This window comes from Grus americana, chromosome Z, assembly GCF_028858705.1.
Source record: "Grus americana isolate bGruAme1 chromosome Z, bGruAme1.mat, whole genome shotgun sequence".
Taxonomy (NCBI): domain Eukaryota; kingdom Metazoa; phylum Chordata; class Aves; order Gruiformes; family Gruidae; genus Grus; species Grus americana.
In genome coordinates, this window is record NC_072891.1 from 73,435,486 (window position 1) to 73,462,672 (window position 27,187).

General features: G+C 38.9%; 1 protein-coding gene across 1 annotated transcript in view; it reads left to right on the forward strand.

Moving 5' to 3' along the window:
• The window catches only part of LINGO2 (leucine rich repeat and Ig domain containing 2), a 547,511-nt gene that overhangs the window by 246,597 nt on the left and 273,727 nt on the right, over nt 1–27,187 (forward strand). The window contains exon 3 of the mRNA XM_054809318.1: nt 26,933–27,024. The gene's annotated coding sequence lies outside the window, so the exon portion shown is untranslated. The remainder of the gene's footprint in view (nt 1–26,932; nt 27,025–27,187) is intronic.

Consider the following 27,187-nt stretch of genomic DNA (forward strand, 5'->3'; position numbering starts at 1 on the left):
AGTCAAGCAAAGCAGAAGGAAGTTAAGCATAAGTGATGTAGCATGAACACAGTTTCAAAGTATTTTGACAAACAAATGGGCTTTCAAGCTGTTTGCATAGACACACAATTACCTTTCATACAAAAGCCCTCTTGCTAAATGTTTCAAAGCTCAAGTTCTTTCAGGAAAGGCTTGCTCACACTCCAGGTAAAATTTAAAACACAACCCTTTCTATATTTTATTAAAATAGTGAAAAATGTGAACTTTTTTTGTCATATCTTAAAAGCCCATACACTTATCCTCCTTCCTGTGCCATTTAATGCAAACTGGTGAAGGGGATTCGTTTTAGCATCATAATGTCAGAGATTGGCACCTGTGACCCAACAGCACAAAGCTAAGTACATAATAAAATTTTGAAAGAAATACAGACAACTGCAAATGAAGGTTTAGATCATCTGAGTCACACTAAATGACGGTGTAATTCATTATAGTGTTCAGGCTTGATCGCACTTCCTAGCAGACTGGTATCAGTGGGATTCTTGCCGTTGAGAGGAGTATTATCAAGAACTGACCCTGCTTCCTTCACAGAGCAGCAATAATGAATTTCATTTTGGTACTCAGAGGAGGCTAACCCAATGTTTGTAAGTTCTGATAACTTTATGATTTACTAGCAGTTTAACTGATAATCTTTTGTGATTATATAATTAATTCTGTTGTTAAAAAGAAAGTAGATTCTAGTCCTCAAATAGAGCTGTGAAACTTTGCCGTGCATGTTAATAGTAAAAGGAGAAGATTCTGTTGTGTGCATTGAACCTGCACTTGCAGGCAAGTTTAATCCTAATTAAACCAGCCAGTATAGCAATAGTCTGAAATAAATAAAGGATTATGGACAGTTAAGTAGTGATGATGTAGGTAATGCATGATTTGAGAATTCAGCAAAACAAGGGCAATTTGATCTCACAGGTCATCTGGTCTTTTCATCTATTGGTTTGGTGATGTGAAAAGAAGAATGCTTGAGAGTAACCCTAAGGCTAACAAACTTATTTAACACACCTCAATTTTTGGTTGATTATGTGTATAACCTTTCGCCTGAGTGCAGACATATTAAACCTTATGTAGCTCATAGCTGTGCTTGGAGAGGGTCCCAAAATAGAGGGTCAGACCCTGTTTTACATCTGAGAGACTGTGATATGTTTGAATCCTTTTCTGTCCAGCCCTACAGATATTCATACAGGTCTGAGAATCCTATTTAGGAACAGAGACTGGGGGAAAATGTGATTTTAGTTCACATTTTTTAATCTTTCCTTAATTTTCTTAGCATTTATTCATTCTAGGTATATAAACACACATATATAATAATGGAGAGGAAGAAAATGAAAAAAAACAAAAACAAAAACAAAATAAAAAACCCACAACAGTTTCACACTTGTTAGATTTCTTACAAATGCCTTGATCTAGCAGCTATTTTCATTACTGTGACTTGTAGAAATACCCTAATGCAGATATGTCCATAAAATGGTTATTCTCAGTGATCACAAAGATGCAGAACTAAAGCTTTGGAAAGCAAAAATCTGTGTCAACAAATGTGATGTCTTGGTATAAAGCTAAAGGGGTCATTTGCTTACATCAAGATAACCATTGCCAAAAGAAGAACATGACTAGCAACAAGAATAGAAGGAAAAACCAAAGACATAATTCAAAGTGGTTTTTAGGTTTTGCTTTTGGTTTTTAATTGTTCATTGAAGGGTTCTCTTCAGTGCTGAGAGATGGTGGAGGGAAAATTTGCCAGACTACTTCCAATAGCTGCACTATGAAACATACTCTATGAAACCTAGAATTATATCCATTTATTATCTTTTTAAAAAGAAAAGGGAGAGAGAGGGAAAGAGAGGGGTTGTGATTCACACATAGCATTGTTATTTAGTTCTCAAAAGGCACTTAATTCTTTGAGCTTCCAGGACTTTACAGTTTGCCAGTGGTGTGAATTTTAAGCCTATTTTAGGGCTTTAGTAGCTTTTCCTAAATGTTGAGAGAAAACTCTGGGCTTAACATTTATTTATTTTTTCCATTTCAATTCATAATTCATACATTTGATGATAACTTTGCTTTTTAATATTGGGGAATACCTGTGGTACAAACAGGAGTGTGTCTACGCAAATAAGCACGGATGTGCATGATCTCTACTACTTTGTATTCTATTCTTACCAATGGGAATGATTTTCTTTAAGTAAAATTTGTCTGTCTTGAAATCATGCGGTTTTAATTAAGGGTTCATCAGTGAGTTTCTTAACAGAGAAAATCAACACTGAGGAAAGTTGGGCAAATACATTTGAATGGCAGCATCTTGTGGTTTGTTTCAATGTCTTTGTTAATAGTTACATAACAATGAAAAGAGAAGGACAACTGTTTGCAGTCAATACTTCTCTACAGCTACCACTTATTTGGCAAGGAGGAGGTTTTCAGGCTTCTTGTAATGTCCAGAAAATATCCTTCAATGAAATATCACCAGTATCACAAAACTGTCAGTTTATACTTTCTTCTTCCTTGGCTTCCCTCCAGGCAAACTCATCTAAAATATTCTGGCTGGAGCCAAAATGCATCATGTACTTTTCTAATATGCATTTCTTCATGAAAGATGCAGTGGGACATCATTCCTTAGACTACTTGAAGTTACCTCAATAGAAGTTAAACAAGGTTTGTTTTGTTCTGAAATAATGTTGGATTGAAAATAGTGGGAGAATGAAATTCTGATGTGCTTTGGGTTAATGCAGATGCACAGAATAAAAAAGATTAATGTTACTAAAAAAACAGAGATACCATTCTCTGAAATGTGGAAGTAGAATAGCGTAGACTGTCTTCGTCTCAGTACAACTGATGTGTCTTAGAGTGATAACCATGGCCTGTACATGACTAATGACATTGTTTATCACTTTGCTGTTTGTGAATTCAAGGACATACAGTAGATGCCTTTTATAGATATCTGGGTCTAAAAGATGAAGAAAATCTTAATACTTTTCTATGCATTTGTTGCAATTGCCCCAAACGCTTTGTCCTGTAGTAGAGTCTTCTAATAAAGAAAAAAGTATAGATACTGGCCTAGCCCAGGTAGAAAGGTCACTGTCACTGGCTCTCCATTGTTAAATGGGTACAGGCCAGGAAGGGCTGTGATGGTTTTGAAAACAATAAAAATTCCAGTCCAGGGACACTATTACTCCCCTCCTTCAGCCGGAGGAGGGAAGAGTGAGTGGTTTTGCAGGGGCATTGTAGAGCAAGGAGAGGTGACTCTTTCTGGCAGTAGCTGAAGATGCAGAATGGCACTAGGACCACCTCTCCACACAGGTGCTGAGCCTGAGCTTGCAGAGCCTTGGAAGTAGTCCTTGCATCTGAAATTTCCAGGTTGAGTCTGCTGCTGATGGAGAAACTGTGCTCCTTGTGTCTTTTAGATGGGAGCACAGGTCAGGGGATGTTCTCAGTTGAATGCTTTCTTGTGGCCACAAATGCTGCTGGGGTACTGCAATGTCTTGACCTCTGTCAAAAAGGCTTGAGGCTGAACCTGCTCTTGTGCCTGCAAGCTTTGAGGGTGACTTGAAGGAATCTGAGAAGCAGCTGGACTACAGGCAGCCAGGTCCTGTGGGCATGTGAACCCATGTGCCCAAGAGATGAAGATATAACTCATTAAATAAGGCACTTCCTATAAAGCATTTTGGATAAAGCTATCAGTCCCAGATGCATTCACATACAGAAAAATATCAACTACTTAAAAGAAATAATATTAATAAAAAATCATCATCATCATCATCATCCTGCTTTTCATCCCTCTGAGAAAAAGTTAAACAAGGTGGCAGTTTTTTGTCTTAATGTCACTTGTTTTGCATTGTTTGAAGAAAACAGAGGCAATTTTCACAGCTGAAGAGTGATCATTTTGATACGCAAGTTGCCTCATAGTATAAATTTCTCATTGCTCTATTCAATACTCCTCTTTTATTATGTGCTGATCATAATATAATCAAACTTAACAGCATGTCCAGCTATTAAATCCACATGGGTTTTCATAAATAGCAGAAATTCTCCAAAGGCTTCAGGAAACATTGCTCATTCATTCATTCATTTATTCATTCATTCATTTTTATTTTGCAGTTGGTGTAACCTCTGAGGTTCTTTCCTGTGTGTGACTGATTAGACATTGTAGTAATTTAGCTTTAAAAGGTATCACCATAGCACTTCTTTCTTTCTTGCCATGGGGAGCCGGTACAAGAGAGTATTTCTGCCCTACTTATTGGGTTTAAGAGCCGCAAAGCTTGGACTAATTGGGTAAACAAGGATGATTATCAGCCTGTTGAGATCTGACCATTCAAAAACTGTGATATCTTTTAGCAGGTAAAATTTTATCAGTCATCTTTACTGCTGCAATTAGGGCTTATCAATGTCACATACATGCATACATACTCTGCTGACAGACGAATAAAAATCTTAGTTCTTTTTTACACAGAGGCTAAAATTCTCAAGTGAGACAAAATTACCACAGTTGAGACTTTAAAAATACACCAATCGTCAGGATAAAGTTGTGAGAGCTGACAACACTGCAGCTACTTTACAAGTTTCAGTGTTTAAAAGGACTGTAACATTGCACCTGAAAAATACTGTACAGACATCCTTTCACAAAGCCTCTTTTATAGGCTCCCTCCAGGGAGTGGGGTAAAGAGATGCACTGTGTATTGTTTTAGATTAAATGGGAATGTCTTTGGTCATAGAAGAGCCATAATGCGTTATGTTCTTCATCTCATTTCTAAAGCATGAAGCATATTGCAATGCAGCTTGTTTCACACCCAAATTACATCTTCAGCTATCTATTTCATATGCATCCATGCTTTTATTCACAGACCCCCTAGTAGTGATACTACAGCCACCTAAAAGTCAGGCTGCTATAATAACTTGATGTTAGTTATCCACCACACCCAGTCTTCCCTTTCACATGTGTAGAACAGCTGGCTTTTCAAATGCAAGAGGAGACCTGCATGTGCAAGCTAGTTTGCAGAGGATGTACATTATATTTGGTACTCCCTAAGAAGTATTATTTGGGAGAGAGGTTGGCAAAGAAATGGCCAACAAGAAATGGCAAATCAGTGCTAATGTGCAATATAGGTGGCAGCAACCCAGCACCTTGGCATAATGCAGGTTCTTCTCTGCCTAATCCAGTTCTGGCCTGGACAAACACAGCAAAGGGGAGAGAAGGAGTTTGCTTTCTGAGCCAGTTCATGCTCTTGTCATCTTGCCAGGCACAGCCAGCTGTAACACGTTACGATTTGAATGCTTAATGAGAGATCACTGCGACTGAACACACAGGAACAATTAGAATGGACAACCATTACAACTATCCAGGCTTTCTGTGGGAACAGTGAAGCTCATTATGCCATGAGAAAACTTCCGAGCATGACATACACAGGGGTGCGTTACAGGATGCGAAAGGGTAACTACAGGTTTCCTGGGGAAAGAGTATCTTTGTAATGATTCAGAGGGAGGTTTACGGCAATGTTTGGGCAACACTATAGCTATCTTCTATTTGAAAAATATAAATAAACAGGCAAAACCAGAGACTCCATGCTGTCTCCTTTCACTCTTGCTCCCCTTACTTCCCGATATGATGATGACAGCAGGCAGAAATAGACATCCTGGCTGGAGACAAATATTCCAGCCAGAGCACCACTGTGCCTCTGGCTTGAAACTGCTGCATTACCTTCACTACCCTAGGCAAGCAGCAGCCAACGCCAGAGATGAGCATCTCAATCAGCACCCTTTGCTCATCCTGCCGGGAGCTGCCAGGTGCACGAATGCCAAGCACTAGGATGGCAGTCAGCAAGTATGCCAAATGTGCTGTTCCCATGGCACATCCCAGATTGTGCACTGTCAGTCCTGAGCTCTGGCAAACTCTCATTTCTTTGAGCAAGACACTGCACTTGAATTAAATATGCAGAGAAAATGTTTCATTTGCATAAAACACCAGGTTTAAATTTTTGTTTTGACCTGCACAATCACCATGTTTACTTCCTGTTTTGAACATGTGGAGGGAAAATTTGGTAGCTACTGACTTTTTTATGGTGATCGCTACTGTGATACCAGAAAATGCCCTTTATGATCAGTGACAACTTGCTTTATGTTTGCTGTCAGCCAGTAAATGCTCAGTTTTGACATTATTATTTTGTAGAAGTGTATCCAAGGTCTGACTCCTGCAGATAGCTTCAGACATAATGTTATTCCCACACAGCTGATTCAAATAAATGATAATGGTTATCAAGTTATCCTAGTCTAATGGTCTCCAAGATTTTTGTAACCTTGCACGGGGCCAGGTTTAATGTATGGATTGGGATGAGACTGCAGATGCACCAAAACCCTTTTTTCCTAATCCCACTAAGTGTGTTACAAAATTCCATGTCATATTGCTGAGCAGTGCAGTGGCTCTTATTAGTAGGAAAACAAGGAAGATCCCAAAAACCGTAAGTTCAGGAGAAAGATCCTAATCTATTTCCTTTTTGCCATTCCTTCAGATGAGTTTCAATTGGATGTTCCATTTAAAAATATGTTTTCTGGGGTGGGGGGCATGGGGTAGAGAAGTTTCTCAGTAAAGGGTAATTATTTCTCACACAATTGACACTGTTAGTCAGTGGTCCAGTGATGTGTGTGACTCCATATGGCTCCCTTTTGTACTCTGTCTAGCCAACAGGCCTCTCAAATCCTCTGTGCCTGAAAAATGCTCGTGAAGAATAGCCTTTTAAGTTTTTCTTTGTTGCTGTCATTCCTACAGAAAGACAGTATATTCACTTATCGTTTTGAGACTGGATTGAGAAAGCAATGACCTGCTCAGCCCTCTGGCAGTTTCAGTGGGGCATCAGTGTTCAAGGATGAGAGCACTTGCAGGAGAGTCGTTCCTGATTCCTCTTGCTGATGCTAGTGCTACAGATTGGGAACAGAGTCTGTATTTACTGTATTTATGACAGTTACCTATAGCTGAACAACTTTTGTTTCCACCTTCAGCTCTCAAGTCTTTGCCGTCACTGTAGAAGACCAGAAAAATATTTGGATAAATGCATTCTGACAGCAGAGAGTAATAAGTGGAGGTTTAAAAGTACCCTTTTATACATTTTCATTCTCAACAGCAGTTCTTTATTCCAGTTACAGTTTTCACAGTTATTGCTGTTTCATAACACACTGGTCATCATATCCTTTCAACAATTTTTTCTAAGGAAAGAAAAATATTAGTCATAAAAAAGAGTCTTGGGTATGATATTCTTGATAATGGCTATATTAAAGTGAAATAGCAGAACGTAAAAATCTGTAGTATGTGTAAACAGGAGAAATCACTGGAAAAAAACTATACATTGCTTGTAAATGACCACTGAATACCACTGAACTCTAGTCAGCTTTGATTATAATAGGTATTTATATTATGCTTGCTGCAGAATAACCTCCAGGTGCTCTTGAAGCAGAATCAATAGGAAGGAACTGCAGCATTTAGCAAAATGAGTATTATTTAACTTCAGTACAGTAGATACTAAAAATGAAATATATATAAGTGGCTACCTTGATTTTTCAAATGTAAGGAAGATTTGGACTGTTTAAACCATTAATCAGAAGTCATGGATGATTTTCAACTTATGTATTTATAAGATAATGTCTCATTAGAGTCTTATTGCTAATAATGCTATGTCTGTATGAATGCCACTTTTTTGATGAGGAGGCTGGAGAGGTGAGATATTACAATAAATTACAAGGAGCTTGCATTGAAAGAAAAGTGACAAGTTTGTCTATTTATGCTAGAGCTGTGCAGGCAGTGATATAAAGTTCTCTGCCCATTTACTTTTACAAGCGGAATGTGACATGCTTTCTGGAGTTAGTTTTTTGAAAGATAACCCCACTACATAATACAATCCAAATAAAACTTCAGTGATAAGAACTGAAGATTCCTATTCTTGATCCATCAATTAGAAGGAAAAAAAAAAAGGAAAGAAAAAAGTACATCTTTTTAAAGAAGATGCTGTTCTAGAAATTGTACTCTGCACAATGCAAACATTTGTGTCATAATAAGGGATAGAAAAGGAAAAATGCCCATGTTGCTCATAGACTGGCAAGAATCCCTAACTGAGTCTCTCCTCCTCCCCAGACTTTCCATCAGAGCTTCCCTGGACCTGTCTATCCTGTACAACCAGTGACTGAGTCACTGAGAAAAAGTTACTCTTCTCTTTTTCCCATTCTGTGCTGTTTATCTTAATTATATCAGTGAAAGTGAAATAACTCTCTGGCTATGTCTACTATCTTGTATCTGATCTTTGTTTTGGATGATTTCACCTCTTCTCAACTGGTATTGTAAATCGTGCATCATCAGCAAGAAGGATCTTGCGAACAGTCATGGGGTTTGAAATACCCGAAGTTGTATGAAAAAGAGGAGGACACAGAGACTGGATAGCTTGATCCACTTGATAAGCAAGAGAGGGAATCTTTGCCACAGACTTTGTCCCCATAACTTCTAGCTAAGATGTCCTCTCACAGTCACTTTCTGCTAGGTTTTTTTAAGAAGCACAGACACAAGGCAAGAATCCTGTCAAAGGGAGAGAGAGATACAGACTGAGTAATTATTAAAAAAATAACTTTGTGTGAAACAGTTTGTGAAAAACATTGCCAAAATTACTAAAACTCCTTTCTTTGTCATTTAAAATAAAAAGCAACACTAAAAAAAAAGCGTAGAATAAATGTTCTCCCTTTCATAGGTGAGTCTGAACTCCCACAGTATCATGCCATCTTAAGTAAATTTGTAAAGAAAAAGCATTTCAGTTGTCTCACCAAAGTCTGATTTTTAGTACTCCATCTTTAAGAATGTTTGAACTTGCAATGACTGAAAAGAAATTACAGAATAAGTACATGGTGTCTTTTAAAACTATTGGGAAAGGCTTTTGGTTTACAAGCAGTCATCTTAAATGATAGTTGACAGCTTCATTTTTTGTAACAGAGAAATAAGATAAATAAGACAGATTCAGAAACAAAATACTGAATTTTCCTCCAAGCTTTTTATCATTGCATCATTCTTAAGAAAAGCAAACCTATTGTATTTGGCTAGGCTTCTTTATGCAGTCACACACTATATGACTAATCACCTAGGATATTTTTTAGGACATTATTAATGTAGCAGAGAGAAAGACAGAAAAAATCAGTATAAAATTAAGAAGTCCTTAGACGGGCTGAGAGAAAACTAAGGGAGAAGACTTACCTTTATTTGAATGGAACTGTGTTAAGATTTCTACACTAATTTAATCAGTTGGCACACTTATACCATGAAACAGAGCAGATATGGAGCTCTCTTAACTAGATACAACTGAGCTAGTTTGGGAATTTGAAGCAGGTATATAGATGCCATAGACTACACTGGGCACTGCCTGTCAGGAGCCATTTAGTGTTTCTGCAGGGCAAAGTCTCAGGGAACTGTGTGTCTTGCTGGGTGGGGCAACGACATGTCCAGTAACTTCCTGAAAGCCTAACATACATGCAAATGTATAAGGAGTTTATATACATGTACATGCACGTATATACATAAAGGTGTGTGCATGTGAAGTATGCAGTCGAAATACAAATTTGTTTTGCCAAAATACAAGTATCCTAGATGTTCCATGTAGGATTTCTCCTGCATGTCAGCTTTTGCTAACCACTCTGGCAGAGTGAGATGAATTAGCTTGCAAACGCCGGTCAGATTTGGAGAATCACAGAAGCATTTTCAGATGTTTTGGCGTTTCTCTGAACTGGATAGTAGAAGCAGCAAAGCTCACTGGGAGCCAAGTACCTGATTCCTTCTCATACCACTGTCTCAGCTAGAACTAGGAATATTGCAGAAAAATGTTTGGTAAACCCAACTACCTGACATTCGGCAATATTTGTATTAACATTGAAGCATGTTTGCATGTGCTCATATCTAAACATATATATAGAATATAATTTGAATGCATTGTTGCATTAAAAAGAAATGAGAGATTCCATGCATGTGGCACAAATAATGCTATCAACACATTGTGTTGATGTATAAATGTATACTTTAAATCACAAAATGTATTATGACTGGAGTGGTAAATCTTAGTTGAGAATACTTAACTCCTTAAATACAAACTCACACATTTGAGACATATATTTCAATTTAAAAATTATTTATCAGAGGAATCATAAAAAACAAGTCGGTCTTACAGTTCACAAATGAGAAACAGGCTAAAGCCAATTGATAGTTCATAGAATCATAGAATAGAGTCACAGAATCTTTAAGGCTGGAAAAGACCTCTAAGATCATCAAGTCCAACCGTCAACCCAACACCACCATGTCTACTGAACCATGTCCTGAAGTGCCATGTCTACACATTTTTGAACACTTCCAGGGATGGTGACTCCATCACCTCTCTGGGCAGCCTGTTCCAGTGCTGGACCACTCTTTCGGTGAAGAAATTTCTCCTAATACCCAATTTAAACCTCCCTTGGTTCAACTTGAGGCCATTTCCTCTTGTCCAATCGCTTGTTACTTGGGACAAGAAATCAACACCCACCTGCCTACAACCTCCTTTCAAGTAGTTGTAGAGAGCAATAAGGTCTCCCCTCAACCTCCTCCAGGCTAAACAACCCCAGGTCCCTCAGCCGCTCCTTATAAGACTTGTGCTCTAGACCCTTCACCAGCTGCGTTGCCCTTCTTTGGACATGCTCCAGCACCTCAATGTCTTTCTTGCAGTGAGGGGCCCAAAACTGAACACAGGACTCGAGGTGTGGCCTCACCAGTGCCGAGTACGATTCAATTTGAAGGCCAGATCTATTAAACAGCAAAGAAGAGTAAACTCTGCTTACATCTGGATAATTACAAACTCATTGAGCACAACATTTTCCCCATGTGTTTTGACATTGTAGGAGAAAAATGATCCAGAGCACCCAGCAATCTCCCCACTACTATATTAGAGGTCTAGAAACGGGTATCACTGCGCAGGGTATCACAGAGCAGTTTTCATGTCTGATTGCTACTGCCAGCAACTATTATCTGAAAAATAACCAGCACAAGGAGACCAAAAAGAACAAAATGTTTGCTTGTTTCAGTTAATATTTTAAGAATATAATCTGGAAATAAATCATTATTTTTTTTATTCTTAGGTTCAGAAAGGGATAAGTTTCAAAAAGGCAATTTTTAAAGCTTTTACACTGTGATCTGTGTTGCCAGGAATTTTTTTCCTACTCTGATTTTGTAATTCATGGTAGTTATGAGCAGTCATTGCCTAAAAAAATTATAAATGTTTCATATATGCCAGTATGCAATTACAGTGATGTAAACAGCTTTAATTATGATCCTAGCATAACATAAAAATTAAAACTCTTTCCAATTAAAAAGGTAGTCAAATACACATTTTGGAACAATGTTAGTGAAGACAGAGTAAAGAAAGAATAAGAACAAATGGATCACCAGCTATATAGTGTTTTTATCCTAAACTTCAAAGGGGGATATTTCTATGAAAGTCTGAAGGCAGAACAGCATGAAGAATTCTTCAGCATAGCATTGTGATAAATGCATATTATTTTAAATTAATCCTTTTTTCTTTTCCCCTTTGTGTGTAGAATACAAGCCAGAATGTACGTTTATGATACCTGAAGATAATTATGTGTTACTTTATTGTGCTCCAAATGAGACAAGCTATGAAAATCCTGTTCAGTCATGTCCTCTGATGTCTGACTTGTTAACAAGAGTAAGGGTCACGTAGTCTTTTAGATAATATCACAGCTTCTGAATGACTTCCTTATTAACATTAGTTACAAGCAAAAAATATTTTTTACTTTGCTGTTCTAATATAAACCAATGAACAGTATTGTCGAGTGTTGTGAAAAAACCTGCTGCATTTCTTCCGTGCAGTCACCACATGTTGTCTTCCATGGGACTAATTAGTTCTTTTCTTCTGGTTTTTTTTTTTTTCCCTCTAAATGAAAATTTTATTAAATAAAATCTAATAGTTTATAGAAAAATCTGACATTTTCAGAAAACATTCCTGTGAGATCTACTGAATGTATACAGCAACTATACTCAGAGCCTATCAGTCTTTTTGAAAGAGCTGCTGTTAATGATTTGTGCAATATTTCTGACACTTTCAAGACACATTAGACTCACTGTACCTGCATATATCAGTATATTATGTATGCAGTGAGAATGATGTCTCAGAAGCATTGATTTTATGGCATATGCTATCTTTAGACAGCTGATACCTGAACAGTAAATCCAATGCATTCTTCAATTTCATATATGTGCGATTCCTACACATATGATATTGATACACTACACAGTACCTGCCCATCTCTTTCTGGTGCAAATGAGGGCAACTCTGATTGTCCCTAAATCAAAGATGCTCCTAATATGGGGCATGTATCTTTGAGTCCTGATCCTATGTTCTGGTCTGACTGATGTGAGTGTGACAAACCTGTTAAGGTCTATGGAGCTTTGCACAGCATAAGGATGAAGAAATTATGTCCAGTTTGCGAACTAATATTTAAAGTTTGTTTGGTGTTCATTGTAAGGAAGTTATGATATAAATGCAAATGACTGTCATTAGAAACTTTTAAAGATTAATATAACCAAGAAAAAAAAATCAGAAAGGGCTTCGTCTACCTGAGGGTTAAATAGATAACCTTTATTAATAGGCCTTACATCATTCCTAGCTTGGATATTCAGAGCTCGAAGGCAAATTGTATTAGAATAATGTCTTACAAAGATGAGGTGGGAGACCATTGCACACTTAAGGTTAGGGGGGGTTTTTTGAGTCAAGACTGATGTTGACTGTTGCAAAAGAAAATAGGCACAAGTACGTTTTCAAAGAGAATTTCACTTCCCATACATTTAGCTCATTAACTGAAAAGATCTTTGTGAAAAATGCACATAAGCAGTTTTCACATATCATTGTGCTATGAATATAAATTGCAATTTCAAATCATTCTGGCAGCCTGCTGATTTTCTTTGAGATTTCTCCAGGACTGTTTAATGTTAATCCATCTGGGTACAGGAAAAAAATGTCAATAAAGCTGGTGCAGAGAGGTGGAAATTACACCTTCCTGTGTTAGCAACAACTTACCCCCTAAGAAGAACTTATTTTCAGCAGTTTTTGCTAGGAACTTTGACAAGGATGGAGGGACCCAATTACAATCACCAGAGGACATCTGCTAGTTAGTTTTGCAGCAGACAGATGCAGAATTTCTGCATGCTTCAGGTGCCATCAATTGCCCTTTTGTGCTTCTTACCCATTTCATAAGTTGAATTGCAGCTGTTGAATACACTCACAATCTGGCTGCTGGCCCAGGGTGGGTGAGGAGCGGAGAATGAGGAACTCCACCTGGCTTTTTGCTACTATGTGCTGGTCTATGGCAAAATCTGTTACATGCTTAGCATGAAGAGCTCACAGAGAAATTCTGAATTAAATAGAATTTTGTATCACAAGTGCTTTAAATGACAAACTGAGCGGTCCATATGTTTTCCAGTAAAAATAAAGAAATAAAACCCCACAGTGAAGAAAGAAATGGCAGCATCTAATGATGCTCTGTGGCTGTAAACTGAGTTTTCTCCAAAGCCAGGGCTCACTCTTTCCTGCCCGCTCCTTTCCTAAGGAGCTCAGGTCAGCCACATGAAATTTTGCACCAAAACTGTCAAATGACAATGTTAACCAGATAGCTGGTCCTTGATCTTTAGTGGGACAGTAGCTGCAGTCACTGGGGAAGTCCTGGGGTTTTCAGAAGAGAAAATTGATTTGGACTCTGATGTGAATGGCTGCAAACCAGAAGAGGAACAAATACATCTTCAAAGACAGTTTGTTTCCCATACCTTTAGCTCATTAACTGAGGTCTTTGTGAAGAACATAAATAAACAGTTTTCACGAATCTTTGTGCTATGTTTTGGGATTTTCAGATCGTAGGACAGAGCCAGTGTCTCCATATGGTAGGAAGGAGCCCTGACTTTAGGGAAAATATTATCCTCTCTCTCTAAGTAGCTTCCCATTTTACATGGATTTCAGGACATGCACATGTGTAGCATCCTCTTCAGCTCTTCTCACACAGGGATGTCACTCAAATAGCACAACAGGACATGAAACTCTTATTTCTCTTCTTTCTGAATATAGTTATCTATTCTTATTAAGCAAGGGAGTACTCCCACTTTAGCAAAAAAACCCACTTTGATATGGAAATTTTTTGAAGAGGCTATTTTATAAACATCTTCTGTATGAAAATCTTCCTTTTAATTCCGTTACAGAAGGTATTGGGTTTTGGTTTGGTTGGGTTGGGTTTGGTTGGTTTTTTTCCTCAAATGCTAGTTGCTTTGATCTTTTAACAAGTTTTGAAATCTTTGAAATACTGATATTTCTGTATTCCCATTTTAAGCCCTTCATTGAAACAGATCGTAACAGCGTCAATTTCTACTTGCTGTCCCATCACTGAGCCTATGAAATTAATTCTGCTCTAAGCAGGAACACCTTGCAGTCAGTTTAGATCCTCTAAACTAAAATTGCAGTTTAAGGTTACAAGGGTCACAATGACTAATAGAGGACTTCAGCCTTTAGATTTATGAGTTACTCTGTGAGGAGGAAAAGCCTTTCTAGGTTTTCAGCTTAAAAACTGAAAAGGCTTAGAAGAGCCTCCAAGTACTGGAATAAGTTAATCGCATCCTCAAAAAGATGGTTAATGTAACAAAGTTTGGAACGCTTAGCTTCATTTCAGGGAGGGAGGGAGGGAGAGAGAAGGAAGGGATAAGCTCAAATGAAGGCTGTTGGTTCTTACTAAACATAGTAAAAAAACCAAAATGTTTTCATTGTATATATATTTAACCTTAAATGCCTGCAGGCAATGGTATATTAAAATACTTCATAGAAAAAAAAATACACATACATGCAATGAACCCCCTTCTTGTCTCCCACAAATAGTCCTGCAGGAGCAGAGACTCATTGCCTGTTGCGGTGGGATAGCCAAATGCCATTCCTCCAGCCGTGTTTCCCCTGCCCAGTTCCATCCCCCCTCTGCCCCCTGAGCTGGTGGGGGTCAGGTGCAGTCAGCCTGTAACAGTTCTGCCACTTCTTCCTCCTCATGCTTTTCCCTGCTCCAAGGTGGGTCCCTCCCATGGGCCGCAGTCCTTCAGGAGCAACCTGCTCTGCCGTGGGCTCTCCATGGGCTGCAAGGGAATACCTGCTCCGGCCTGGAGCAACCTCCTCCCCTCCTTCTTCCTGGACCTTGGTGCTCACACTGCTGTTTCTCTCACTTTTAGTTCTCTCTTCCTCTGCCCGTGTGGTGTTTTCTGCTTTTTTCTTAATATGTTTTCCCAAGGTGCCACCAGCATGGCTGAAAGGCTCAGATTTGCCAGTGGTGGGTCTGTTGGAGCTGTCTGGACCTGCCATTTACACCCAGCACAGCTGGGTTTGGGGTTGGTTGTATGCAGGGAGGGAAGAGACCTCCAGGTTTGACCACTAAGCTGGGAGTGGTCTTTTGGGGGACTCCCGGCCCTCTGGGGCACACCCACAGCATTGAGGGCATTTGTCTTTAGGAAGCAGTCTGTAACTCCTGTTCCAGCTGCTTGGTGCTCCTCATGGTGGCCAGCCAGCTGCCCTGGCCACGGCAAACTTTCCCCCACCTAAGCTCAGCTGGGCTCTGACCTCGCTTAGTAAGGAGGCCTAGAAACAAATGCATTCCCTCCCTTATAAACCCTTCTTTCAGGGCACCATGTTGCTTACCTGTTAACATGGCGTCAGGAGGCCTGCTGGTTTAGAAAACCTCAACACACTCTTCCAGGTGGGATTTTTCCAAAATATCTGCCAGGGTGCCACATGAGCCAGGGTCAGCCCATAGCATTTACAAAGCCCTAGTCACTGTGGTAAGAAAAAGCAATGAGGGAAGGACTTAAAAGGAAAAAGAAACAGAAACAAAATCAGGTGAAACTGAAGCATTAAGAAGTTAAATACTGTATTTGTTTATTTTTCTGTCTACATGCAAACAAGTTGAATACAGATTTAGCAAGAGAGCTTTCTTAACACCGCAAGGAAAGGTTCCTTTTCTTGATAGAAATTCTGTGTTTCACAACAACATGCTTTTGTGATCTCCTCAAAAGAGCATTTTCTTTTCCTATCACAAAGTTGCCTGAGAAATGTTTTCCTCTTTAAATAAGATTAAGAACTCTATTCATAAAATGAATCCATTTAAAATTAAAATACCTACTTTTTATAACTCTTTGCAATACGAAGAAGATGGTGATTCTCACTGAGCATGGACTGAAGGTGAAGGAGGGTAACCAGAGTGGTCGGCCTTGATTTCTCTCCTGTAAAAATGGGTGGAAAGGGGCAGAGATGGTGCTTTGAAGCACAGAGGCTCACTGAGCCAGAAGAGAGGAGACAATAGGAAGAAAGAGAAGTTGCAAGAGTGTGTTTTAAATATTTGACCTTCAGAGATACAGCATGAACTCTCCCTCTCAGATGTGGTTCCTTCCCTGAGCTGTTTCCAGGGTAAGATAGCAGTAAAGCACCCTTCTGGTAAATCTAGATATAAAAGTGCAATGTAGTATTTAATTAGCAGTAAATTAGTTTTTAATATAGTGCTTTTCATGCAGCTTTGCCTTTGGATACTGTAATATTATTGCTGAGCAATTCACTAAAACTGGTGAAAGGGCCTGACGGCTGGCAAGCACCTCTTGTATTAATGGTTCCACTCTACCTGCACATGGTACCTTAAATAATTAATTCACAATTCACTGTAAACCTAAAAGCTCTTTTTTCACAATTGCCACCAGGTACGTGTTGGAAATAGCACTCTCCTTTCCTGGAAAGCTTTGGGTAATCTCAGTCAGGTTCTGGAAAATCGAAAATTACTGTTAGAGAACTTGAAAGAAGTTCCAGTGTTTGTTAGGAATGTAAATGATGCTAAATGTGATATCTTTGTTGGTATATTTTTACATGGACTGAATTCCTGTGTAATCTGTGGCCTTAAGTTATTCAGGAGCGACTGTTTCATTACCTTTCATATATGCCATCAGTCTAAGGACAATTTTGCAGTAGAAGATTTATTATTCTTTGTAGTTTATTATTCTTATATCCTCAGAGTGGTTTTACTCAAGACATAGCTAGTTAAGCTGATTAAAACTGTTATGTACAAAGGAGCTCAGCCCAAATATTTATCCATTAAGTACCCAAAATTATCATGGGTAGATTTTCCAGGTTTTTTTGTGGGGGTAGAAAGGGACCTGACATATACTGTCCAAGGAGCCATGAAGATAATTATATCCAGATCCTGCTCAGAGAGGGGAGGGATTTTGCACAGCCTTCTCGATCTTGCCTTGCCACACAGCAAGTGGGTGATGATCGGGATTTCCTGAAGGTTGATTCTTTTCTTCCTTGCTGCTTTCCCAGTGTATAACCACAGAAGCAGATGTCACCTGGGTGTAGTCTGTTTCAAATTAATAGTAACGCTTATGTATAGTTTATTTCCAAATGCCCATGCTGTCAATTCTATACTATTTTCACCAAGTTGTACATTTATCTTTCACAGGGGAATCCATGATAACATTAGGCTTTTGAGTTTCCTTTTTCCCCCCTTTTCTCCTTTTTTTTTTTTCAACTGAGATTCTTAATTAGTTTCAGTGGTTAAAAGTACCATCTTTGCTAATACATTACATAAGGCTAAACTGTTCCTAATAGTCCTAACATAATTGCATTAGAAATTGTTTTTGTTTAAAATGTGACAAGTTGAAAGTGCATAGAACACTTTTGGCTCTGTAGAAGAACAACAATCTGAGCTTTTTCAGTTCTTAAGTGACATAAAATGAAAGAACAACAACATTTAAAAATTACAACTTTAAAACGCCTGTTTAAATTTTAAGCCAAATTTATTCAAGTCTTACGTAATACTCAAACAAGTCTCTGTAGTCTCAGGCAAACAAATTTGAAAGCAAGTTTTACTGCTGGTATTGTTCAACCAGCAACTTTTGTGCTGCCTATGTGCAATGCTTATATTTCCACTTTCTCCACCCATAAATCATCTTGGTCCAGTACCTGTTGTGCTCCCGCCCAGTGCTGTTCTGACCTGCTTGGATGTGACTGCTACCAGCATAAGCAAACAGTTGCTGAGTGTCTTTCTGTAAATGGAGCTAGCAACACCTCAGAGTAAACTTGTGTGTCGTGCATTGCTGTGGATGCTACCAAGAGCATGGTATTTGATAACTGCTGCATCTGTGGAGCCAGCAGATCTAAACTGGAGGAATTTTTTTTTTTTTCCCCATGGTATAGTGTGTTGCTAAATTGTTGAAGTCATTCACCCAAGGACTACAGACCTGGGTCCTCCATAAAAGAGGATAGCTTAATTAATGGAGGATAGGTTTACAGGTGACTCTTAAATGCAGTAAAAAAGAATTAGTGTCTAGCTATTTGTGTCTTGCCAGTCATATCCTCGGATGCATCAAAAGAAGCGTGACCAGCAGGTTGAGGGAGGTGATCCTGCCCCTCTACTCTGTTCTCATGAGACCCCACCTGGAGTACTGCATCCAGCTCTGGGGTCCCCAGTACAAGAAATACACAGACCCAGAGGAGGGCCGCAAAGCTGATCAGAGGGCTGGAGCACCTCTCCTATGAGGACAGTCTGAGAGAGTTGGGGTTGTTCAGCCTGGAGAAAAGAAGTCTCCGGGGAGACCTTATAGCAGCCATCAAGTACGTAAAGAGGGCTTATAAGAAAGCTGGAGAGGGATGATTTGCAAGGGCATGTGGTGATAGGAGAAGGGGGAGTGGTCTTAAACTGAAGGAGGGTAGATTTAGATCAGATATAAGGTAGAAATTCTTTACTGTGAGGGTGGTGAGGGACTGGAAGAGGTTGCTCAGAGATGCCATGGATGCCCCATCCCTTGATGTCTTCCAGGACCAGGTTGGATGGGGCTTTGGGCAACCTGGTTTAGTGGAGGGTGTCCCTGCCTATGGCAGAGGGGTTGGAAGAAGGTGATCTTTAAGGTCCCTTCCAACCCAACACATTCAAATTTAAAACAAAACAAAACAAAACAAAAAACTTCTGGTTGTCAGAAGCTGGTAGTACAGTAAAGCAAGAGATTAGCTTTAATCTTTCCCTAGTTTAGAAACTCCTTCCCTTTACTCACTGCATCCTGTTAGTGGTAGTAGGTAATGGGGCAGGTGATCTGATTAGACAAATCTTGTGTTCATCTGGGACTATGGCCTGGGCTCCATAAGTAAGCAGTATCAATAATCATCTAAAATACTCTTTTCCATTTTAAACTAAATCTGAATTTAATTTTAATTTAAATCTAAATTATTGCCTTAGCTTCATATTTATTTTGGCTGTTGTTTTTTGGGCTGGTGAAAGATATGTCAGTTCGTCATTTCAGACAAGTATTTCAGTCTTAGCCGTGCAATTAGTAGTAGCAAGTTGTTTTGAGCCAGGAATAGCTCCAAGGTATATTCAGCTGATCAAACTAGTCAAATTCATTGTTTTACCAACTGCTCTCATGCTCTTTCCGGAACTTGGACTCATTTTAGAGCATAGAGGTGAATTAACAATTCACAGTACGTGCTTACCAGATGCTGTTTACACATGTGAATAAAACAGCAACACAGTCAGGCTGAAAACAATTTTTGAAGATCACCTTGTCCCTTCAGTATTAAAGACTAAGCTAAACAAGAGAAGTAATATAGTCATTCATCCCATGCCATTATTAAATTAGCCAAGCTGAGGGTATAGACATAATACTGTAGAAGAGTTTTATTGTTATGAGTCACAGTCCCCATAATTTAGCAAATAAATTGTGTAATTTTGACAGGTGATTCCATCTGGCTGCTCATAGTGAAAGTTTCCCAATGCTGGACTCGATTATTTACAAATTATACAGATTATTTCCATGCATTTTGTGAGTCCATCAGATGAGTGTTCTGCAGAAGATGAAGACATATTTTTCCTGCAAAATGATGTATGCCTTTTATCAAGCCAGAAAATCTGTTTTAAAATAAGCTACTGTCCCAGCCACTCCATACTGTTTTTTCATGCCTGTTCATTGTAAGACAAGGAACGATGCAGAGGGCAAGAATGAATAGCACAAAGGGTCCATCCCATATAGATAAAGCTCAGATCTGAATACAGTCATGTTCATTCTTTTTCTATTTTTTTTTTTCCTTCTGCCAGAGATACACTGTGGGGTTTTTTTTAAGCCATACACAGAAACATTTTAAACAAAAGGAGAGTTGGAGAGCCAGCCACTCAAGTTTCTGAGTCTCAAACTGTCTCATAGTATGTCTTATCATTAGGACATTCCCCTCAGGAGAAAAGGAGTATGAAACAAAGGTGTGAATCCCATCAGGATGAAGAGACAAGTGAGATTTTTTTTCCTGGAACCTATAGAAAAGCTGTTAAACAGATGGGTGCTATGCCTAGCATTTCTTTGAATCAAAGTGCCCATGCTTGTTTATTGTGCAGGATCCATTATTCCTGTCCTTTATGTATATAACAGTGATTGGCAGTGAAAACTGAACTGTGATTTAGCAGATCCATACAGTGTGAAATATATGTTACTTTTTTTTTATGTTCTTATTTTGCTGCTAAAATGGCCACAGGGACTGTTGTCCTAAGTGGAGGAGACAGGGATAGAATCCAGTCAGCCAGCAAGATGTTTGTTAAATAACAAAACTGGAATAAACTACTATAAAATCTGACTAGAAAATTTGTTCTCAGATACTCTCTGAGATTTCAACTACTGTTATCATTTTCTGTGTTATTTTCATTCATCTTCCATCATCATTTTCTGATCCTCTTTCTATCCTGCAAAACTTTCCCCCTTCTATGTATTTTTATAGTGGATGATTTCCCCCAGCATTAGATCATGCTGTTCCTAAAATATTTGCCTGAGAGCTTTTGCTTGTCCATTGGGAGGAGACATCAAAGAGTTATCATCTAATTGATTTTGTGTTTTGTCTTTTTCTTCCATGAAAAATAAGGTCATCACAGCACAGGATAAGAAAAAAAATATTTAAAATAAATTAAGACGCAGCCTATAGCTTCACCAAGACCTATTAATACCCACTGTAAACATTTTATTAAAGTTTTTCTTAAAAAATGTTTACTTAATAGGAATATTAGGGCTTTGGGTTTGAGTTTGGCTTTGTTTTGGTTTGGGTTTTTTTAACCTAAAATGCCAAGAGATTTGAACACTGAAATACAGTGACATAGATCACTAGAATATAGAGATTGAATAAATTGTCCAACTGAAATGGGAAGCTTTGAAACTCCCTCAAGATTTATGGTTAGGCAGACTCCATTCTTTCTGAGTTAAAGCTGAAAAACTAACAACTTAACTGCAAGTATATGGATTCCCTGTGCTGCCATTTCAAATGATGCTTGACTAAAACAAATTAGTCAATCTCTGAAAACTGAGATAAGCAGATCTTCAGCTATCCTAATACTTTTGTTGAATGTGGATCTATATGATTTTGTATTGCTATGTGAATAAAAAAGGTCAGAGTTAGGATAATTTTATAAATCTATCAATTATAATTCCCAGAGAAATCAACTGGATTTCCACATAAATAGATGAAGAGAAAGTAGATTGATACGTGTCAGCAACATGTTCCAAATCCATAATCTTGTAATGATTTTTTGTTAGTTATCAAAATGTGTTTAAGCTTGTAACAAGGCTACTGAGAACAGAAATAGGATCATGCAGTGAAAAGAAAAGAGGGAAAAAACGCCTGCCTGCAATGAATAATGATACTACAGTTGCAAGACAGTACTGCTAGAATAGTATTTCTAGTGGAAGAATCACCATGCTAATTGTTCTAGAAGGAAATTGTGAAATTGTGAAGCCCTTTATCTTCAGTTAGAGGGTCTACTTCATGTTCCCAGTGATGCCCCATCTTCCTGGATGTCTTCCAGGGCCAGGCTGGATGGGGCTTTGGGCAACCTGGTCTAGTGGAGCGTGTCCCTGCCCATGGCAGGGGGGTTGGAACTAGATGATCTTTAAGGTCCCTTCCAACCCAAACCATTCTATGATTCTATGAAGAAAGAAATTTGGCTAATTTTCGCATTACCTTAAGTTTCACTCATCTACTTGCAAACTGTAATAGATTGGTTGCCAAACTAAAAGCCCAATGAATATTTCCAAATCTATATCTTTAGTTGATTTATTTACATTATGCAGATCAAAAATGCAAATGTCCATAAATGTAAGACATCCATTTCCTGAGTTAGAGTGGATGTTAAATGCTAATGCCAGCACAATTCCATGTCACCTCTTTCTCAGTAACCAAGTAGTTCAGTAATATTTCAAGATGAATTCATTATCCTACTACTTAGCACAGAATTCATAACCCCAAACTACCCAGTATCTGTTATCATTGCTGCTATGCAGTCAGAATCATAGTGTACACTAAAATTCATTCCAGTTTCTAGACTATTTCTTACGCATCTTCTTCTTCAGGTAATTCACTTTACCCATATTTCAGAGTACAAAAGATAGGTCTGAGTTTTGTGTTTGACCTCATGATGTTTGTTGCATTGCAATTTTTAAAATAGATTTATAGAGTCTGGCTGCTCCTATAGGTCTGTAGAACCTAACTTTATAGTGCAAAATGGATAGAAATGGAATGGATGTAATTCACTACTGTTTTATATTTGCTTTTAAGTAGCAGTAACTGATTTCTTCTAGAACATGGCAATAGAGAACCAATTGTGGTGAGAAGTTGTTTGCACTAATTCATGCAGTAAAATTCATTTTTTGGTGAATTCAGGCTGCCTTTATTGTTTTTCATGTGGTAGTTGACAGCCCATGAGCTGGATTCATCTCACAAGATGTTTCTATTTGACTTGCCACCTTTTACTGGTAAAAGGAAGTTATTCCATTGCTGAGACTAACAAAAGCTAAAGGATTTATCTCCTACCATAAAGATATTGCAGAGAGGTAGCAGCACTGCTGGTAGCTGGAAAGAGGAAAAGTCCCCATATTGTTGTGGCCTTGTATTGGCTGCACCATGAACTCAGTGCTCTGGGTGAGACAGTCAGCCTTCTTCATCTTACCTGCTTCCTTCCCCGACTTATCAGACTTCATCTTTGCAACAGAATTTCACCTCAAAGTGGCAGGATAAGAGATCAGTGGGAAGGATATATGGCTGCTTGCATGGGAATCATCTAATACTGCCAGTAAGCTTAGCAGAGCTTTCTGGGAAAGCCACTGTTCCTTGGCTATAGGAAGAGCAAGGATGGGCCTGAATTTAGTATCTCCGAAAGAGGAAAAGAGCTCCAGCAAAGCAAGACCTCATTTCCACACAGCTGAAGGCAAGCCTAGGCTGTCCTTGCATGCTAAACATCTGTATATAGGATCTACAAATGAACTAAATATCTACTGTTTTCAGTGAGATCTAGGTCACGCAGTTATTGATGCCTGGAGAAAGACTTGCCTTACTGAAAGATTTGTTATGCTTGACTATCTTGTGGTAGTGCTTGACCAACTTTATAAGCTTCTACATTGAAATGACTAGCACAGTAGGCAAGGAGAGAGCAGTGGATATTGTTTACCTGGACTTCAGTAAGGCCTTTATCATTGTCTTCCGTAAGATCCTTATAGAGAAGCTGTTGATGTGTAGCTGAATGAGCAGACAGTGAGGTGACTGAAAACTGGTGCAATGGCTGGGCTCAGGTGATGGTGGTCAGCCGCACAAAGTCTAGTTGGAGGCCAGTAACTAGTGATGTACCCCAGTGGTCAGTACAGGGTCTAATCCTGTTTAACATCTTTGTTAATGATCTGGATGATGGGACAGAGTGTAGCCCCTGCAAGTTTGCTGATGACACAAAACTGGGAGAAGTAGCTGGTACACCAGAGGATCATGCTGCTATCCAGTGGAACCTTCAAAGGCTGGAGAAATGTTCTGACAGGAAGAAACCTCATGAAATTCAGTAAGGGGAAGTGCAACATCCTGCACCTTGGGAGGAACAACTCCAGGCACCAGTATATGCTGGGGTCCACCCAATTGGAAAGCAGCTGGGCAGAGAAGGACCGAGAACCCCTGGTGGACACCAAATTGAACATGAGACAGCAGTGGGCCCTTCTGGCAAAGAAGGCTAACAATATCCTGGCCTGCCTTAGGAGGGGTGTTGCCAGCAGGTCCAAGGGAGTTAATCCCTTGGAGGTAATCCCGTTGAGGCCGCACCAGGAGTACTGTGTCCAGTTCTGAGCTCCTGTTGCAGTTTAACCTGGCCAGCAGCTGAAACAGCCATTCAGTCACTCCCCACACCTAGTGTGATGGGGGAGAGAATTGAAACAAAAAGTAAAAGTCATGGGTTGAAATAAAAACAGTTTAATAGGACAGAAAAAGAAGGGAAAATAATAAAATAATAATAATAATAATAATAATAATAATAATAATAATATATACAAAAGAAGTGATGCACAGCACAATTGCTTACCACCCACCCACTGATTCCCAGCTAGTTCAAGCCACGACCCCCTCCCTGGCCGACTACCCCCAGCTTATATACTGAGCATGACATCATATGGTACAGAACATCCCTTTGGCCAGGTTGGGTCTGCTGTCCTGGCTGTGCCCCCTCCCAGCTTCTTGTGCACCTGCTGCAGACAGCTTATACCTCCTTGCTGGCAGGGCCTGGGAAGCTGAAAAGTCCTTGACTTAATTGTAAAAGCAACAACTAAACATTAGGGTGTTATCAAGATTATTTTCATAGTAAATCCAAACCACAGCACTATACCCACTGCTAGAAAGAAAATTCACTCTATCCCAGATGAAACCTCAGTACATAAGACCCATGGACTTATGAAGTCCAATGAAGGGCCACAAGGTAATGAAAGGACTGGAGCATTTCTCCTGTAAGGAAAGACTGAGTGAGCTGGAACTGTTTAGCCTGGAGAAGAGCAGGCTCAGGGGGTTATTATCAATGTATATAACATATATAATATATATAATTTATATAATGGCGATAGGTTTCTTGCAGTGGTGCCTAATGACAAGTCAAGAGGCAAAGGGCACAAAGTGAAATAGAGGACGTTCCTTGTGGACATGAGGTAGCACTTTTTATTGTGAGGGTGACTGAGCACTGGCACAGGTTGCCCAGGAAGGTTTTGGAGTCTCCATCCTTGGGGATATTCAAAAGCTTTCTGGATATGGTCCTGGGCAACTGGCTCTAGATAGTGCTGCTTGAGCAGAAGAGTTGGACCAGATTTCTTCCAGAGGTCCCTTCCAACCTCAACCATTCATTGATTCTGTGAACGCAGAAATGTTAGCTGACAGCCTAGTTTCTAAACTCTGCTCTTTGTTTTGACATATCTCAATTGTTTGTAATAGGAGCTTAAACACCTACATGTGGACGCCTAAATATAGGTATTTTCTTGAACTGTATGAAACCCAGATTGTCTTGTTTTAGCATAAAGAATACCACAGGTATCTAATTTATTTATTAAGGGATGTTACTTGAGCCAATTAGCTTTTCTCTAGCTCTTGTGTAATTTTCTCCAATTTGTTGAAATTGTTCCGGCTGTTTCTGACAAATGGAGTAGAAATGTATGTTCACATTTATAATCATCATGTAATCTCAGGAAATTACTCCTCAGAAGGACCTCCTGTTTGATACTTCTCTATCTCTAAAACATACAGCTCTTTCTCTAAGATCTGTGGTCACAGTAATCAGTTCTAGCCAGTTTCTGTGCCCTGTTGCTCAGGCCTATGTAAGACAAGGTTATACCATTTTTTTACACTGTCCGTTACTTCAAATATTGCCCTTATTTTATTTTGTAGGTTGTTGGGGGTTTTTTTAATTTACTTTCCTGCTAAAAAATTTATTTCCAAATCTTAGCTTTCTTTAGTTTCTAGTCTAGATGATGCAGAAATAAGTTAAAAATACAGTCCTTAAAGATTTAATACTGAGGAATTAATAACAAGAGTAAAAAAATAATTCTTAAAAGTGCAGCATTTTTAAAACATTTTCATGACATGACTTTCTCTGGAGTCTGATGCCTCTGAGTGCTTGGAATTGACTCTGTAGCTTTACAGGGGTTTATTGACAAAAAGACATGAATAAAGTAATTTCTGAGCACAAATATTAAATGATAGGGGGCAAGAGAACATGTTACTTCTGAGGCAGTGGTACTTTCTAAGGCCCTCCCTAGGATGCAGTTAGGTTAAGCCGAAGATCTGCAGTCAGAAGTTGCCTACAAGAAAAGACAAATAAATGTTCATGATCCTCACAATTTGTAAATGTTATTCAATCATTCACCACCATCAGAAATACATGAGACAGACATTTTGTGCGTTATTGCACATACTCTGGAAATGCTGGAGGGGTAGATTATAACTTCTCCTGACATTTCTATTTTCAGTCTCACTTTTTTTTTCATTCTTAACTGGAGTCCTGGTAACTTTGAAATGAGTCGTATGGTGGTTTTGCATCCTACTTGCCTGGATATGTACTATGCATTAGTGTATAAGATTTCTGATAAAAAAAGCTCATCACATTTTATTCTGCTACAATGGCTTGCAGATTTGGTAGCTCCTTCATCAACTCATACTGCAGACATCTCCTCTTTTCTTTAATGGAGAGAGTGGAAATTACCTGGCTTGAAATACAGAGTAAAATATGACACTATTAGAAATATTTTCATGAAGAAATAAAAGTTGTGGTACCTTTAGGAATGCACATTTGCCTCCTTTCAAAGAAGACTGCACCTGCAGTAACTGACTTCGTTCCCCAAAACTCTGGCCCAAAAAGTGTGTCTACCTCTGTTCAGATCTGAATGCACTATTCTGCCATAGACCAAAGTCAAAAACCTGTCATGAACCATTCAGATGCAGAATAGAGGTCCAAAATAAGGGAGAGTAACAGCTGTAAGTAAACATAACGTCAGTAGAGCAATCTGTGTGTAAGGAGAGTAATTCTTGATTTGTTTGTTTTCCAGCTGTATTAGCTGCTTTAAAGCAAGTACCTGTTCTTGAGATGACCTTGCTTCATTAACATCTGTGATCTGTAACAAGATACAGTATTACAACTGTAAGTATGGCTTTCTGTTTTGATTTCAGCCTATTAAGAAAGTAGTTCAGTGCCCACTTAAGATCTGGCAGGCTGGGCACGCTTCAGAATGGTTCAAACCTGACACATTAGAAATATTTCAGGTAAACCTGGCCAAGTCTGAGTGAAAGTCAGATTTGTGAGG